This window comes from Helianthus annuus, chromosome 3 (genome assembly GCF_002127325.2).
Source record: "Helianthus annuus cultivar XRQ/B chromosome 3, HanXRQr2.0-SUNRISE, whole genome shotgun sequence".
NCBI lineage: Eukaryota > Viridiplantae > Streptophyta > Magnoliopsida > Asterales > Asteraceae > Helianthus > Helianthus annuus.
The window spans coordinates 125852903-125868331 of record NC_035435.2 but is presented as its reverse complement, the minus strand read 5'-3'; the positions used below and the strand labels follow the sequence as shown (position 1 = coordinate 125868331).

Sequence of the window (15429 nt, the reverse complement as noted above, 5' to 3'; positions counted from 1 at the left end):
AACTAATTAATTAACTAAAACTAGACTAAATACGAAGGAAAACAAAGACGATTCTTATATGAGAGACGAGACCACCTAGACAAGAATCCTGGATCGTTTTTAAGAGATTACCGATTAAGTTAAATGCGCAAGTTATGGAACCTAGATCTTATAATACTAAACCTATTAAGAACCAACTAAGCCCCTCGACCCTTCTCAAGGAGAAACCTGTGGAACTACCTAGGTCTTTAATTCTACCGGTTATTATACGCCTTCCCAGTTGTCTAATTATTGTGTAAGTATCCTAATGTTGACCTACTCTTTCCCAATCATAGATCTAGGGTAGTTTGGATTAATTAATTTGACTTGATAGACTAATAAAACCAACAGGTAAACCAAGACATGACCTTTCCCAAGGACTATCTAAAGCAATTCGCCGGATAAGACCTACCAATAGCCCCTCACTTCCCAGGTATTAGGACTAGTAGAACACTAAGACTTAGCAAATTATTACCATTTACTTCTAGAGATTACCGGCCGATTCTCCCTAAAGAGTTAAGGTTTTCTTACGTGATATAGACACTCACCGAAATCCTAAACCCTAATATGACTCTATGTTGTGATATAGACCGTCACTAAGAATCATATGAAGCAAATAATAACAATAAATCGAATCAAAGAACGCATACACATCAAACCATTAAATCAAACCGCTTACTAAACACAATCACCCATAACAATCATGCAAATAACGAAAACGGTAAAAACATTAATCAATCCATTCAACTAAGTCTAGGTGGCATAAAAGTTTAGCCGATCATCAAGCTCTTAAAAACAAATAAACAAAGTTTCAAACAAGAATTCATCGATACTAAATAAGAGAAAAAAAAAATAGAGAACTAAAGAAATCGAGTAACAAAACCCGATAGTTCCTTGTTCTCCAAACTTCCCGCTCGATCCCGATGATTCCGTAGCCTTGAACCTGATGCTTCACAATTCGTCCCTTGCTCCTGCCTTGCGTCTGATATTCTGATGTTGTAATGGCAGTCCTCTAATGTTCCGCCCTCTAAAACCGCCGTATCTATATATTAAAAATATATGGTCGCCTCTGATGTTGATATTGACTATGGTAATCGCAAAACATCTTGATAAATGGCCCATTTACGATCACAAGAATTACTGATTTTTGGGCGGCCCACTACTCAAAACCTCCAACAGCTTATTTCACATCCAATATTGCCATATTTCTAAATTAAATCCATCCACACAAATTTCCTCTTTCTTTTATAATAATCCAATATTGGCCATCCTAAAATCGGTCAACAACAGGAAGCCAAAGAATGTACATTTATTGTCTTTTGTAGAGAAGAATTAATTAGAACTTCCAGCTCATGTACACTTATGTCCTGACTTATTTTTAAACCAACTTTCCTTTAATTGTAATTTGGCCCTTCAACTTTAATAATATAGAGATAAACAAGCTCGGCCCAATCACAGAAAATAGCGGCAATTTCAATTTAGTCACTGACATCACTCTGCCCAACTGTCTGGTCATTTCCATATTACTCGTTTTTGCTCCATTTACACCAGGATCTGCCAAAACACAAAAGAATATAATATACTACTAGAAACTAAATAAAAACAAATTAAAACTATACAAAAATTATACAATTTACACGAGACAAATATGTGTATTTTACCCCATATCAAATATCCCTACACTTAACCTTTTTTCGTCCTCGAAAAAGAATTACGCAACGAAATCAGAGATAAATAATCACTCGGGTCAAAAGTATATTTATGTTTTATTAAAACCAAAACTTGCATTAGCCGCGATTGTGAATATACTTGTCCCTTTAAACCAAAATCCGGTCTCAAGCCCTTATCATGTGAATTTAATTTAATTGCGGTCAGTCTACCTAGGGTCTCACGCTAGAATTTACGGTCCACCTAATCCTGCCTCAAGCTTAGAGGACTAAAGGAACGATCATTGGACCAATTCCCAACCGTCTTATATCAAAACCAATAGAGTTTACAATCAAAAATTTTTTCTTTTTCCATTTTTTCCGCTTTTCTTTTTTTTTCCCTTCTTTTTTTTTTCAATGAGCCTAGACGTTGCTTTCCCTAACTAAGAGGCAATCCGGCTGTAGAGTCGCTATCCCCAACTCGGATTACTTAAGCTTCGGTACATTTTCTTTTCTTTGCACAATCGATTTCACACACCCTAGCGGTAATCCGGCTGTAGAGTTACTGTCCCCAACCCAGACTACATAGGAATGCGCTACTTTCATTTAGTTTCTAGCTCATCATTTTTTTTTCGCACGATCACAAACTCTAACGTTTTTAACTTGTAACGGTGTCCCTTATACTCTTATTGGCAGTTTTGATTTCCCATATCTCCCAGGCGAAAACCCACTAGTAGACCGACAATTAAGGTATATTAAATCAAAGGGACCTAAAACCAAACCCGGGCCTATTCACATATCCCAAACTAGACACAAGCTCGACTTATTTAATCTTATATTATTATTATTTGAACCCAAATAAAAATTCATCTTTTCTATCATTTTCCGTTTTAATTGCAAACTTCTTTTTATTCGAAAGACATTTTCTGATTCTTTCAATTTTTTTTTTGGATTTTTTCAATTTTTTTTTTGTTTTTTAAATTTTTATGACTCAAACTAACCTAAAAAGCAGTTACCCATCCCCACACTTGAGATTTGCATTGTCCCCAATGCAGAGACGGAAACTAAAAATAAATAAGAAATAAATAACAGAGAGAATTGGAAAAGACTTAGCTGGTTAGGACAAAAGTCAGTGCCAGCTGTATGAGTCTTTAATCCAACGAACGATCGTATAGCATTTCCTTCGCGATCGTTGCCTAGTCTGCTTGGGTTGTATCAATATGGCAGCTCCGAAATCACCCGAATGGAGATTGAGTACGGGTGGTACAATCCAAACCTGCACAATCACAACAAAACAAAACAAAACCCAAATCAGTACCGACTCTAAACAAAAGACTGACTCAAAACTATTAACTTAAACTCATGGTACAAAATAAAAGACTCAAAATACAAACTCTACAAAACCTCCCCACACTTGAACTTAAGCAGGAGGTTTCTCTTTGACTTGAACCCTATCTAACCCGTTTAGTTCCACCCGATCCTCGAAAACAGTTAAACATTTAAGGGCGGAATAATGAAATATTTTGAAAATTTTAAACGGGTCAGACCACCAATATTTAAACTTACCTGGAATGGACCGGATGCGTGGCATGTAACGATAATAGCAGTCGTGCTTGCACTTTAATTGCTCCATTTTCTGTTTCGCCCATCTTCCGACCCAAAACCATCTCCGGTTTCCAGGTTCTTTCTTTCTTGCCCTCTACCGTGGCCTTAAATCTTAAGTTACCTCTACCACGGGCCAGCTATGATGTTCTTCATCTTCCACCATTCTCTCTACTTCCTTGGGAAGATCCCCACACTTAATTTCTACGTGCGGTGTGGGTTCACTTATTTTCTCGGGTTTACCTTCTAGTAGGGCTTCCAAATTTGCTAAATCACCTAATGGATCAAATTCCCCTACTTGTTCAGATTCTGATAAACCTTCTAACTCCCTAAAAACTCATCTTCCCAAATTAACACTTTTTTCTCTACCTCAACTTCTACCTCATCATCAAATAGACTACCTAAGGAATCTCCTAAATCTAATTCCTCTTCAACATCTACTTCCTTAACTAATGATTCCTGGTAGACTTGCCACTCATCTACTTCTTCCACACTCTCTCTCAATATCCTGCAATTAGCCATTTGCATCATAATCTCCTCTTCTTCACAACCAAAATCAATGATGCCCTTATTCTTAGTTTCTTCTACTTCTTCTAATTTCCTAGACATTTCTTATACTGAACATCGAATGTCTGAGAGTATAGACTGCTGATTTTGAAGCAGGACTTCATGTTCTTGAATCATTTTCTGAGTAGTCTCATTCGTAGCTACTAGTTGAACTAACATCCCCATTATCCTATCCAGTTGTTCCTGCTCATAGACTTTAGAATTTTGTTGTTGGGGCTGGTGATACGGTTCCTCATACTGGTACGAAGGATACCCATATGAAAAATATGACTGCGGCTGCACATAGGGGTTAGCATAATAATGTGCAGAGGACCCCTCATATTGTGGGCACTTAACAGTAAAATGAGGTCCTTCACAAATTTCACACATATTCACAAGACTCAAGAAAAATAAAAGACACAGACAATTAGGCACCTACGACTCAATATACAAAAAACAAGTAGCACGTATAATGTCAATTAAGTCCAGTCAAAGCTAATAAACGCAATCGCCAAGAGTCCCCGGCAACGGCGCCAAAAACTTGATGTGCTAAAAGTGGTTAAATAAAAAGTACTAAATTAACCTAATCTAGACACTCTAAGCTTTAAATTTATAAACTTAGACTCGATCTAAAACTAAACCACGCAACCGGCAAGTGTACCGATCAATGCAGTATAGCTACAGTAAGTCCGAGTATCGAACCCACGAGACTCTCTAATTACGCTAATTAGACTCTATCTAGACCTGGACTGACACAGACTCTAACTGTTTAATTGGTTGGGGGGGGGGGGTTACTGAAAAACTAAGGAAATCTATTTAAACTAATTAATTAACTAAAACTAGACTAAATACGAAGGAAAACAAAGACGATTCTTATATGAGAGACGAGACCACCTAGACAAGAATCCTGGATCGTTTTTAAGAGATTACCGATTAAGTTAAATGCGTGAGTTATGGAACCGAGATCTTATAATACTAAACCTATTAAGAACCAACTAAGCCCCTCGACCCTTCTCAAGGAGAAACCTGTGGAACTACCTAGGTCGTTAATCCTACCGGTTATTAGACGCCTTCCCAGTTGTCTAATTATTGTGTAAGTACACTAATGTTGACCTACTCTTTCCCAATCATAGATCTAGGGTAGTTTGGATTAATTAATTTGACTTGATAGACTAATAAAACCGACTGGTAAACCAAGACATGACCTTTCCCAAGGACTATCTAAAGCAATTCGCCGGATAAGACCTACCAATAGCCCCTCACTTCCCAGGTATTAGGACTAGTAGAACACTAAGACTTAGCAAATTATTACCATTTACTTCTAGAGATTACCGGCCGATTCTCCCTAAAGAGTTAAGGTTTTCTTACGTGATATAGACACTCACCGAAATCCTAAACCCTAATATGACTCTATGTTGTGATATAGACCGTCACTAAGAATCATATGAAGCAAATAATAACAATAAACCGAATCAAAGCACGCATACACATCAAACCATTAAATCAAACCGCTTACTAAACACAATCACCCATAACAATCATGCAAATAACGAAAACGGTAAAAACATTAATCAATCCATTCAACTAAGTCTAGGTGGCTTAAAAGTTTAGCCGGTCATCATGGTCTTAAAAACAAATAAACAAAGTTTCAAACAAGAATTCATCGATACTAAATAAGAGAAAAAAATAGAGAACTAATGAAATCGAGTAACAAAACCCGATAGTTCCTTGTTCTCCAAACTTCCCGCTCGATCCCGATGATTCCGTAGCCCTGAACCTGATGCTTCACAATTCGTCCCTTGCTCATGTACAGCTTATATCACATCCAATATTGCCATTTTTCTAAATTAAATCCATCCACATAAATTTCCTCTTTCTTTTATAATAATCCAATATTGGCCATCCTAAAATCGGTCAACAACAGGAAGCCAAAGAATGTACATTTATTGTCCTTTGTGGAGGAGAATTAATTAGAACTTCCAGCTCATGTACACTTATGTCCCTCATTTTTTATGACTTATTTTTAAAGCAACTTTCCTTTAATTGTAATTTGGCCCTTCAACTTTAATAATATAGAGATAAACAAGCTCGGCCCAATCACAGAAAATAGCGGCAATTTCAATTTAGTCACTGGCATCCTACTCTGCCCAACTGGCTGGTCATTTCCATATTACTCGTTTTTGCTCCATTTACACCAGGATCTGCCAAAACACAAAAGAATATAATATACTACTAGAAACTAAATAAAAACAAATTAAAACTATACAAAAATTATACAATTTACACAAGACAAATATGTGTATTTTACCCCACATCAATAAGACCAATTTAAGCTCCAAGTATCACAGAATCAAACAGCACCTAGTATAGGTAACTATGTTAATAAACGGATCCTAAATCGGGAGATATGATAGAATGAGGTTCTATAAATCAAATGAGTATTTGAACTCATATGGTATGATTTAGTAGGCCCTACATTCTGATTGGAAAGTCTATCTAAGTGCTTTTGACCCGTTTCGACACATTATGGTAACATAAGCTGCTATAAGGCGTCGTTTGCGTAAAACTATGTTCGGATGGTTATCTAGGTGCGATGTCAAGTCTTACATGCCCAATTATCCCTAAACATGTTACTAAATCAGTTTACATGTCAAAAATATGTTCACATAGTCAAAATACGGATTTATGCTTCAAAAGGGCATTTTGGTCATTTCCTATGGGCATACAAGCTAACTAGCAAATGACTAACCAATCCTATGTGATCATAAGGTATAACCTCTGAGGTTATTCCCTATGCAACTATGATCACTAACTAAGCTTGGTCAGATCCTAAAGATCGACCAAACGGGTCGGGTTCGGAAGTGTAAGCCGTTGTTTAGACCGCTTACCTTACGACCCTAAACAAGCACTAAACTAATAGTGACGAGTTAAACATGTCAAAACATGTCTAACCTACTGATTTGGTATCAAAACAAAGTGTTTTGATACCCTAAAGTAGTTCCATTCCAAAATGCGTGCTAAAACGCATTTTGACCGAAACTTTGACTCGTCACTACACCTAGTTAACGTGGTAATCAGCGGGTATAATCACTAAGGATTATAACCAACGTGATTACAATCACGTTGCAAAGTTCAACCGAACTTTGCGTTGACCAAAAACTGGTCAAACTGAAAGTCAAACATTTGTTTGACTTTTTAAACTAGAAAGCAATAAAAGGAATGAAAGAATGCTCACTAAAGTCCTTGCTATCTTTTCTACAAAGAAGACAAGTCCCAAATCAGCTTGAGAGAGCTCCAAAGGAGATAAGAGAGAAGATGAATGAGGAATGAGCAAGGAATGAGTGAATTGGTGAAGCTATTTATAGTTGTAGTGAATTAACAAGATCATTACAAGTGTTTGGGTAGCCTCCAAGGATTAAATCACAGCCACACATGTATTAGGAGATGATTAGAAGCCTTGGTGATCACTTAAACTTGCTTAACACACCAAAAATTTGCATAAACAGCCCCTGAATTAGCAACAGATTGCTGAAAACAAGTTTCTGGTCGCTGGTATGTCCACATGGCCCGCGTAAGTAATGGGGGTGGGCTTACGCGCCCCGCCTGACTTCCCCAGATCAGCACAAGTTTGAAATTTGGCAGTTTAGGTCCCTGCATGCATTCGAGTCCATTTTTGGCACTTTTGATACCCGTTAAGCCATTTTCAAGGCTCTACAAGGTCAATAAGGTTTAGAGGACTCAAAATATGCTCGGAGAACTCTCGAATGTCGGCTCGTTTGGTCGTACGGTCGCGTTGTTCGTTAAATTACGACGAAACTCAAACGGACGTGTGTACGATCCAAAATGCGTGACGAATGGCGTTTTCGCGTCCCAAACACTAAAATAAAAATATTTTAGTGTGTACAAAAATTTTGGATGTCCAGATGTGGCCAGAACGTAAGATATGCGCGGAAATGCAAACTTACGCTGTTTTTGACACTTTTAGTCCCTGTAAGATCATGTAAGCATGTTTTCGCACACCGAACCTATCAAAGCTTATTTCTAAGCCATGTTTAGGTTATATATGGTATGTTTAACTTATGATCAAGTTCCGGACTGTGCGTTCTCTTACGAAACAGCAGACTTTTGCAAGTTGACGCAAATAGTCCATAAGAGCGAATAAACTTGTTTTTGCCATACCAAAGCCTTTAAAACTTATTTCTAAGTTATGTAAAGGTTATTTAAGGTATGTTAAGTTTATGATGATGTTCCGGAGTGTTTTTTGCGTTAAACTGATCGTGTTTACGCATCAGTTTGCGTATAAGTCCCTAGAAAGCGATATAGAGTTCAAAATCGATCAAAAATCAACATGTGAATAAAATCAAACATAAATGACAAACATTGGGATCACAACGCACTGTTTTATTAATCTTGTATTGTTCAGAGTTTGTACGATGATATCACAAGCACAGATGTCACAGTCTCCCCTACTTCAGGAAATTTCGTCCTGAAATTTATTTAGAAGAAACTTGTGAGAATAGATGCAGATATTTCGCTTTCATCTGATCTTCACGTTCCCAAGTAAACTCTGGGCCATGTTTAGATTCCCAACAAACTTTGACCAACCGAATCCGTTTGTTCTTCAACTGTTTGAATGTACGGTCCATTATTTCCACAGGTTTTTCGACAAAGTGCATTGTGTTATCAACACATATTTCATCAAGTGGTATGTGGAGATTCTCATCAGCTAAACACTTTATGAGATTGGACACGTGGAATGTTGGATGAACATTTCCAAGTTCAGGAGGTAGCTCAAGTCTGTAGGCTACTTTTCCGACTCTTTCAACGATCTTGAATGGTCCAACATAACGTGGTGCAAGTTTTCCTTTCTTTCCAAATCTAATCACACCTTTCCAAGGAGATACCTTGAGTAGGACGTGATCTCCGACTTGAAATTCTAAGGGCTTGCGTCCTCGATCCGCGTAACACTTTTGACGGCTTCTAGCTGTCTAAAGGTTATCATGAATCTTCTTGACCTTATCTGTAGTCTCTAGAATGAGTTCAGGTCCTGTAAGCTGAGCTTCACCTATCTCATTCCAGCAGACCGGTGAACGACATTTTCAACCGTATAAAGCTTCGAAAGGAGCCATGTTGTTGCTAGAGTGATAACTATTGTTGTAGGAGAATTCGATCAATGGTAGATGCGAATACCAACTACCACCAAAATCAATCATGTGACACCTGTGTCACTTCAATCATCAAACAAACACCAAATCAATGAAATATTGTATTTCATACTTGGGATTTGTAAAAATATGTGTATCGTTTGCACATATCAACTCTTATTCGATTTCAAGCTTTAAATCGCTTTCTGGAGGGTTATACGCGCTCTGATGCGTAGATATAACCACTTTAATGCAACAAACATTCCGGAATAGTGAAATAGGCTTAACATACCTTAAATAACCTTTACATAACTTAGAAACAAGTTTTGGAGGGTTTGGTATGTTGAAATCAAGTTTGTTCGATCGTAAGGACTAATTGTGTCAAACTGCGAAACTATACCGATTTGTATAGTAACGAACCTTTCGGAACTTGATCATAAGTTAAATATGCCCTAAATATCCATTACATAGCTTAGAAATAGGCTTTGAGGTGTTTGGTGTGCAAAAAAATAAACTTTTGGTCATTCAGGGACTAAAAGCGTCAAAAAGTGCATAAGTTTGCATTTTCGCGCATATCTTACGTTCTGAATATATCCGGACATCCAAAAATTTATGTTATCATTAAAATATTATGTTTTAGTGATTGTAATGATAAAAATTTCATTCGTCGCTTAATTTGGATCGTTTTTGCGTTCGTTACTACTGCCGTCGTAATTAAGCGAATAACGCGATCGTACGACCAAACGAACCGACATCCGAGATATTTTTGAGCATGTTTCATGTCCCCTATACTTAGGCATCATTGTAGAGCTTGAAAATAGCTTAACAGGCCTTAAACGCATCAAAAATGGCCTTAAAAGCATGCAGGGACCAAAACTGTAATTTCCGAAACTTATGTACAGATCAGGGACCTCAGGCGGCCCGCGTAAGCCCCCATAGAATCTTACGCGGCCTGCGAGAGCATGTCAGATATGCAAAAATCATTTTATAGCCTGTTAACAGCTATTGCACCTGGTTTTACCTCTTGCAAATGGTATTTTGGACACCATGGGCTCATTCTAGGGGCTCTAATGGTATTACAAAACAAGGGGCACACATGGAGGGCTAGGATCGAAGCTCGTTTCCCGATAAACGATCCTAACGGTTCTAGATTTCCTATAAATACCCCCCACCATTTCATTCATTCCTCACATTTGAATCTGATTCAAGCTCTCTAAGTGGAAGTATATGCTTCCTGCCTGAGAGTGAATCGGGTCAAATCTTGCGGGGACCTTCTGTAAGTATTCTTTCGTTCTTTTCATTTGTTTTTGTCGTTAAAGTCAAAATGCGTTTGACTTTCTGCTTTGACCAGTTTATGGTTAACGCGAAGTTCGTTTGAACTTCATAACGTGAGCGTAATCACGATGGTCATAGTCCCTAGTGACTATACCTACTGATTACCACGTTATCTAGGCTCAGTGACGAGTCGTAGCTTCGGTCAAAATGCGTATTCTCGCGTATTTTGTAACCAAGCTACTTATAGGTATCAAAACCATTTGTTTTGATACCAAACCTGTTTTCTAACTTTGTTAAACATGTTTCGACATGTTTAGCTCGTCACTTTTAGTTTAGTGCTTGTGTAGAGTCGTAAGTCAAGCGGACTAAACACCCGCTTAGACTTTCGAACACGACCCATTTGGTAGATCATTAGGATCCGACCAAACATGTTTAGTGACCATAGTTGCATAGGAAATAACCTTCTGAGGTTATACCTTATGGTCACCTAGTTTAAGTAGTTGTATGATAAGTAGTTTATATGCCTTAGGTAAATTACCAAAATGCCCTTTTCATACATAATTGGTAATTAAGCATATGTAACCTAAATTTTTGTCACATAACTGATTATGTAACATATTTAAACATGTTTTGGCATATAATACTTGTCATAGGGCTAGTTAGACGTCTCAAACGCGCATTGCGCGCGCGACGCGTTAAAGTAGCGTAAGCTACCTTAATGGATCATAATGGGTCGAAAGCACTTAGGATAGGTTTCATTTTAGTATGTAGGCCTTGTTAGACCATATCATATGGGTTCCCATGCTCATTTGGTTCACGAGACCTCATACTATCTGATCTCCCGATTTAGGTCCGGTTTATTTATGTAGTTATCAATATTAGGTGCCGTTTGATTCTGTGCTCCCTCTAGCTTGCTTGGTAGTTGTTCAAGACTTCTAAGCACTCTCAAGTGAGTACATAGTCCCCTCTTTTACTGTTTTCAAATGTTTTGGGGTGAAGCATGTGTACCTATCTGTTATTTTCATGATTTCAAAGTATAATTGATTATACATGTTAGAACTTATCTTTTGACAAACTGAATGATTATTTATGGTCTAAACACTGATTTTTCAAAGATTATAAAATTACTTGTTGGAATAGTACTTATTTTTGTTCACCAGACCTGTTGGTAGTATGATATAGCGCTATAGAATTTGACACCCCATTCCTGTTGTCATGGAATGTCTGAAACCAATTTGTTGCTCCATCCAAATAGGGATTGCCTTTGTGGTATTTCTATAGTCTCAAAGGTGTATTTTGATGCACTAGGTCTGAATGAATTCTTAAATCACATTATTTTTGTATATTAAGTTATACTCCCAAAAGTATAGTTTGATATGCTCTCATATGGGATATTGTACAAAAACCAACATATACTTTGTTAATCATTAAAACATAGTTTGATATGTTATTTTCATGATCCAAAGCATAGATTTAATATGTTATTTTCAAATCAAAACATAGTTTAATATGTTATTTATAAATCCAAAGTATACTTTTAATAAACTACTGAAAATTATTATTTTTAACAACTAAAGTATATTTAATATACTATTTGTTTAACAATTGGGATTTGGTTAGCGTTTAGATAACGGGACGAGTGTAATGTGATGAAAACATGGTAGATACGCCGCTGGTACTTCTTATATATAAGTGTTCTCATCGCATTACATACGGTGGCGTTATTTAGTACACTTGGGTTAACGGTTTTGGAACTGAAATATATTCTAATATATTATTTATTCGACTTTCTTAAATCAAAGTATATTTTTATATATACTATAAACCTTTTTATCAAAATATTGTTTTTCAAACAATATATTTTTATACAAACTTATTCTACTTACTTATTTAATTTCCTATGTATTATTATTTCATATCATCTGATTTCTTATAAATGATTTAAAAAAGAAAACCTTTTACAAGGATCATGACTACTTTTCTTAAACATTTTTCTTTAAACTCATAAGTCATGAATCCAAAATAAAATAAAACCTATGTATCTCACAGGCATTTTTATGCTGACGTACATATTTTTACACATGTTTCAGGTGCTGATTTGTGATGACTGATGAAATATGCTACACTTTGGATGGACTCGTGCCTTAGCGACTTTAAAACTTGAAAGATAATAGTTGTACTAATTTGATTGTATTAAAACAATGAGTTCATTTATTCAATAAAACGAAACTATTTAATCCATGGTTGTGAAACAACGATTCTGTTACAACACTCCCACGTTTCCGCCATGTTTTGTTGTTTTACGTGGTTGGGGTGTGACATAAAAGTTGGTATCAGAGCCAATGGTTATAGGGAATTAGGTTATTAGTAATTCTTTGACCTAGACTATAACCTTCCTAGGACCCTAACACAAGTTATCTTGTGTTTAGTTTTAAAACAATACCGTCACTTATTCTTAGGTAACAACCACAATAAGAACAAAAATTTCGTTTCCATCTTGAAAACTAATCATTTGTTCTAGGATGATTTATTATAAGGTTTTGAACCCTTTAAGTTTTCAAAATCCCATCAAAGTTTGGTCTAAATAATGTGAACACGTGCAAACTGGAAGGGTGGGTGCCTGTACCCTGGGTCTTCTGTCTAAGGCTAGAGTGTTCATACAAATCCGCAGTATCGGACCAGTCCTCTTACCTGGGAACTCTTGGGGTGAGTGTCCACTTATAGGCGACCATGTCTTCGCGATACATTATATTGACCCATTTACTTTGATTATTCACCATCTCATTTGTTTGCCTTAGGTAACAAACAAATGATCGCAATTTTATGCATTGTAATTCTGTTTTCATTTCCCTTGTTTCCTCCCATGTCTCCCATTTTCTTCATGGTGCCTCTTCATCGCAACAACAATGTCCGAACTTGGTGCTGCAATTGTCCATCAATTAGGCGTCCATCATGTGGGTTGGGCAAGTCTAAAGAGCAACTTACAAAACTTGTTATCTATGAACGACTTATCAGCACCAGAATCAAACAGTACTCTAGCATATACATCATTTACGAGGAAAGTACCTGTGATCACGTCGTCGTCCTGAATTGCCTCTTGTACGTTCATTTGGAAGACCCTAGCATTGGTCTTCTTGGCTTCCTCAGGCTTCTTGGTGTATTTAGGGCAGTTAGTCTTAATGTGCCCTTTCTCGTTGCAGCCGTAGCAGGTAGCATCTTTAATCTTCTTGCAGTCAATGGTCTTGTGCTCTTTAGACTTGCCTAACCCAAATGCAGGTGGTCCTGATTGAGACTTGGTCTCAAGCCTGCATTTTCCAAAGTGACGTTTTTGACAAGTTGTGCACTTTGGCTTCTCCTCTGAACGCTGACTATTCTTTCCGGACCCAAACTTCCTGGAATCAGTGTTTCCCTTATACTTTTTCTCTGACCCTTGTGAGTTATCCTCCTCACGCTTCCTCTTACTCTCTTTAGAGTTCTTGATCGATCTTAGCCTGACCGCATCTAAAGTGAGGGATAAAGATAGATCAGCTACTGATCTAAAAGTAGCAGGTCTTGAAGCCTTAACACTGGCTTTGATTTCTGGGGCTAAACCCCCAATGAAGCGAGCAATCCTTTTGGGCTCTGCCGCTCTGATGTCACAAGGTAAGGAACCAATCTGGACATGGTGTTGAAGCTTGTAAGGTAAGCTTGGCAATCTAGGTTTCTCATGACCAATGATAAGAAATCTAACTCAATCCTTTCCACTTCACGCAGTGGACAATAATTCTCCTTAATGAGAACCACAAACTGCTCCCATGACATATTGTAGAGTGGGATCTTCCCAGCAGCTTGATTGAGAGACTTCCACCATGCCAGTGCCTCTCCCTTGAATGATTGGGATACATACTTCACTATATCCCTTTCAGCACAACCGCTGATATCAACAACAATGTCCATTTCATCTAACCAGGTCATACAATCAATTGCTCCTTTCTCCCCAGTGAAATCCCGGGGTTTGCAGGAAACAAAGTACTTATAAGTACAAGACTTGATACGTGGCTCATCATCGAACACTATTTTCTCGCGTGGAACACTGTATTAGTTTGAGGAATGTTCGACATCCTCTTTCTTAGGTCCATCTTTCTTAGAGGGTGGCTTGCTATGAGCTTCCGAATGAGTCTTAGGAATAGACTTAGAGTGGGGTACTGAAGAGGTTCTACTATGAGTTCCACTAAACTCCTTGAATTGCTCTCCTCTACAGCTTTAGGTACAGCTGTATCAATCAGTGTACGGAGCTCCCCTCTAGTTATATTAACCCTATCATCATCGTGGTTTTCCAGGGGATGACTGTTCACTTCCTCCGACCTGGCCATGTAGCTTTAATTGCTACATAAAAGAAAACAATGGCAAGGTTTATATGGAAGCTTATACAGTTTCTATTGTTTTAGACGATTTATTAAACAGGGTTTTTAATACCCATTTTAGTAAATTATTCAGGATTTTCACTATAACCCTAAATTATAAATAATAGCACAAAAGGCTAGTCACGTAGACAAGTTTAATTTAATTATAAACCAGGATTTTACAATATCCAGGTATTTTAGGTTTGAACCACAGTACATTACCTTTTCTTGACAGGGAGTCATAAGCTACCACTGTCTTTAGTCCCAGAGGACATTTATTATAGCCCGTGGGCACCTCATCCTTAAGGGATGATTATATAAATAAGGGAATTTAGAATAACCCATTTTAATAATGACTTATGTGATTTTATCGAATCACACTTTGTCAAGCATATTAATTCATGCTTTCTGATGTTAACACGGTTTTGAATCTTTTGAATAGGTTGTACTATCTTGGCCATGTCTGCAAATGACATTTTGGCTAGGTTTTACCATCTTGGCCATGTCTGCAATGATATTTAGGCTAAGTTTTACCTTTAAGATTCCTTTAATATTAAACGCAGAGCAATCCTAGATCGAGATGTTAACAAGGATCTGAATCTAACTGAGGAACTACCATCTTGGCCCTGTCTTAGAACGACACTTGAGCTAGGTCTTGTCCTTTTTAGATTTTGCCATTTTATCACAATGGTAGATCTTATAATAGGAATTTTTTTAAATCAGGTAATTCCATTAAATTTAAACAAGTACACGGTTGCCCTAAATGGGACTTCTAACTGAAATGATTTACCCATGCAAGGGCCAATCAGAAAAAAA

General features: G+C 37.3%; 1 long non-coding RNA gene across 1 annotated transcript; it reads right to left on the bottom strand.

Moving 5' to 3' along the window:
* Positions 1–735: 735 nt before the first annotated feature.
* LOC118490668 lies at positions 736–5673 on the bottom strand. Its single transcript, XR_004889819.1, has 2 exons — positions 3231–5673; positions 736–2940 (listed from the first exon to the last, which is right to left on the bottom strand). It is a non-coding gene; the product is annotated as an uncharacterized LOC118490668 (long non-coding RNA).
* Positions 5674–15429: the final 9756 nt, after the last annotated feature.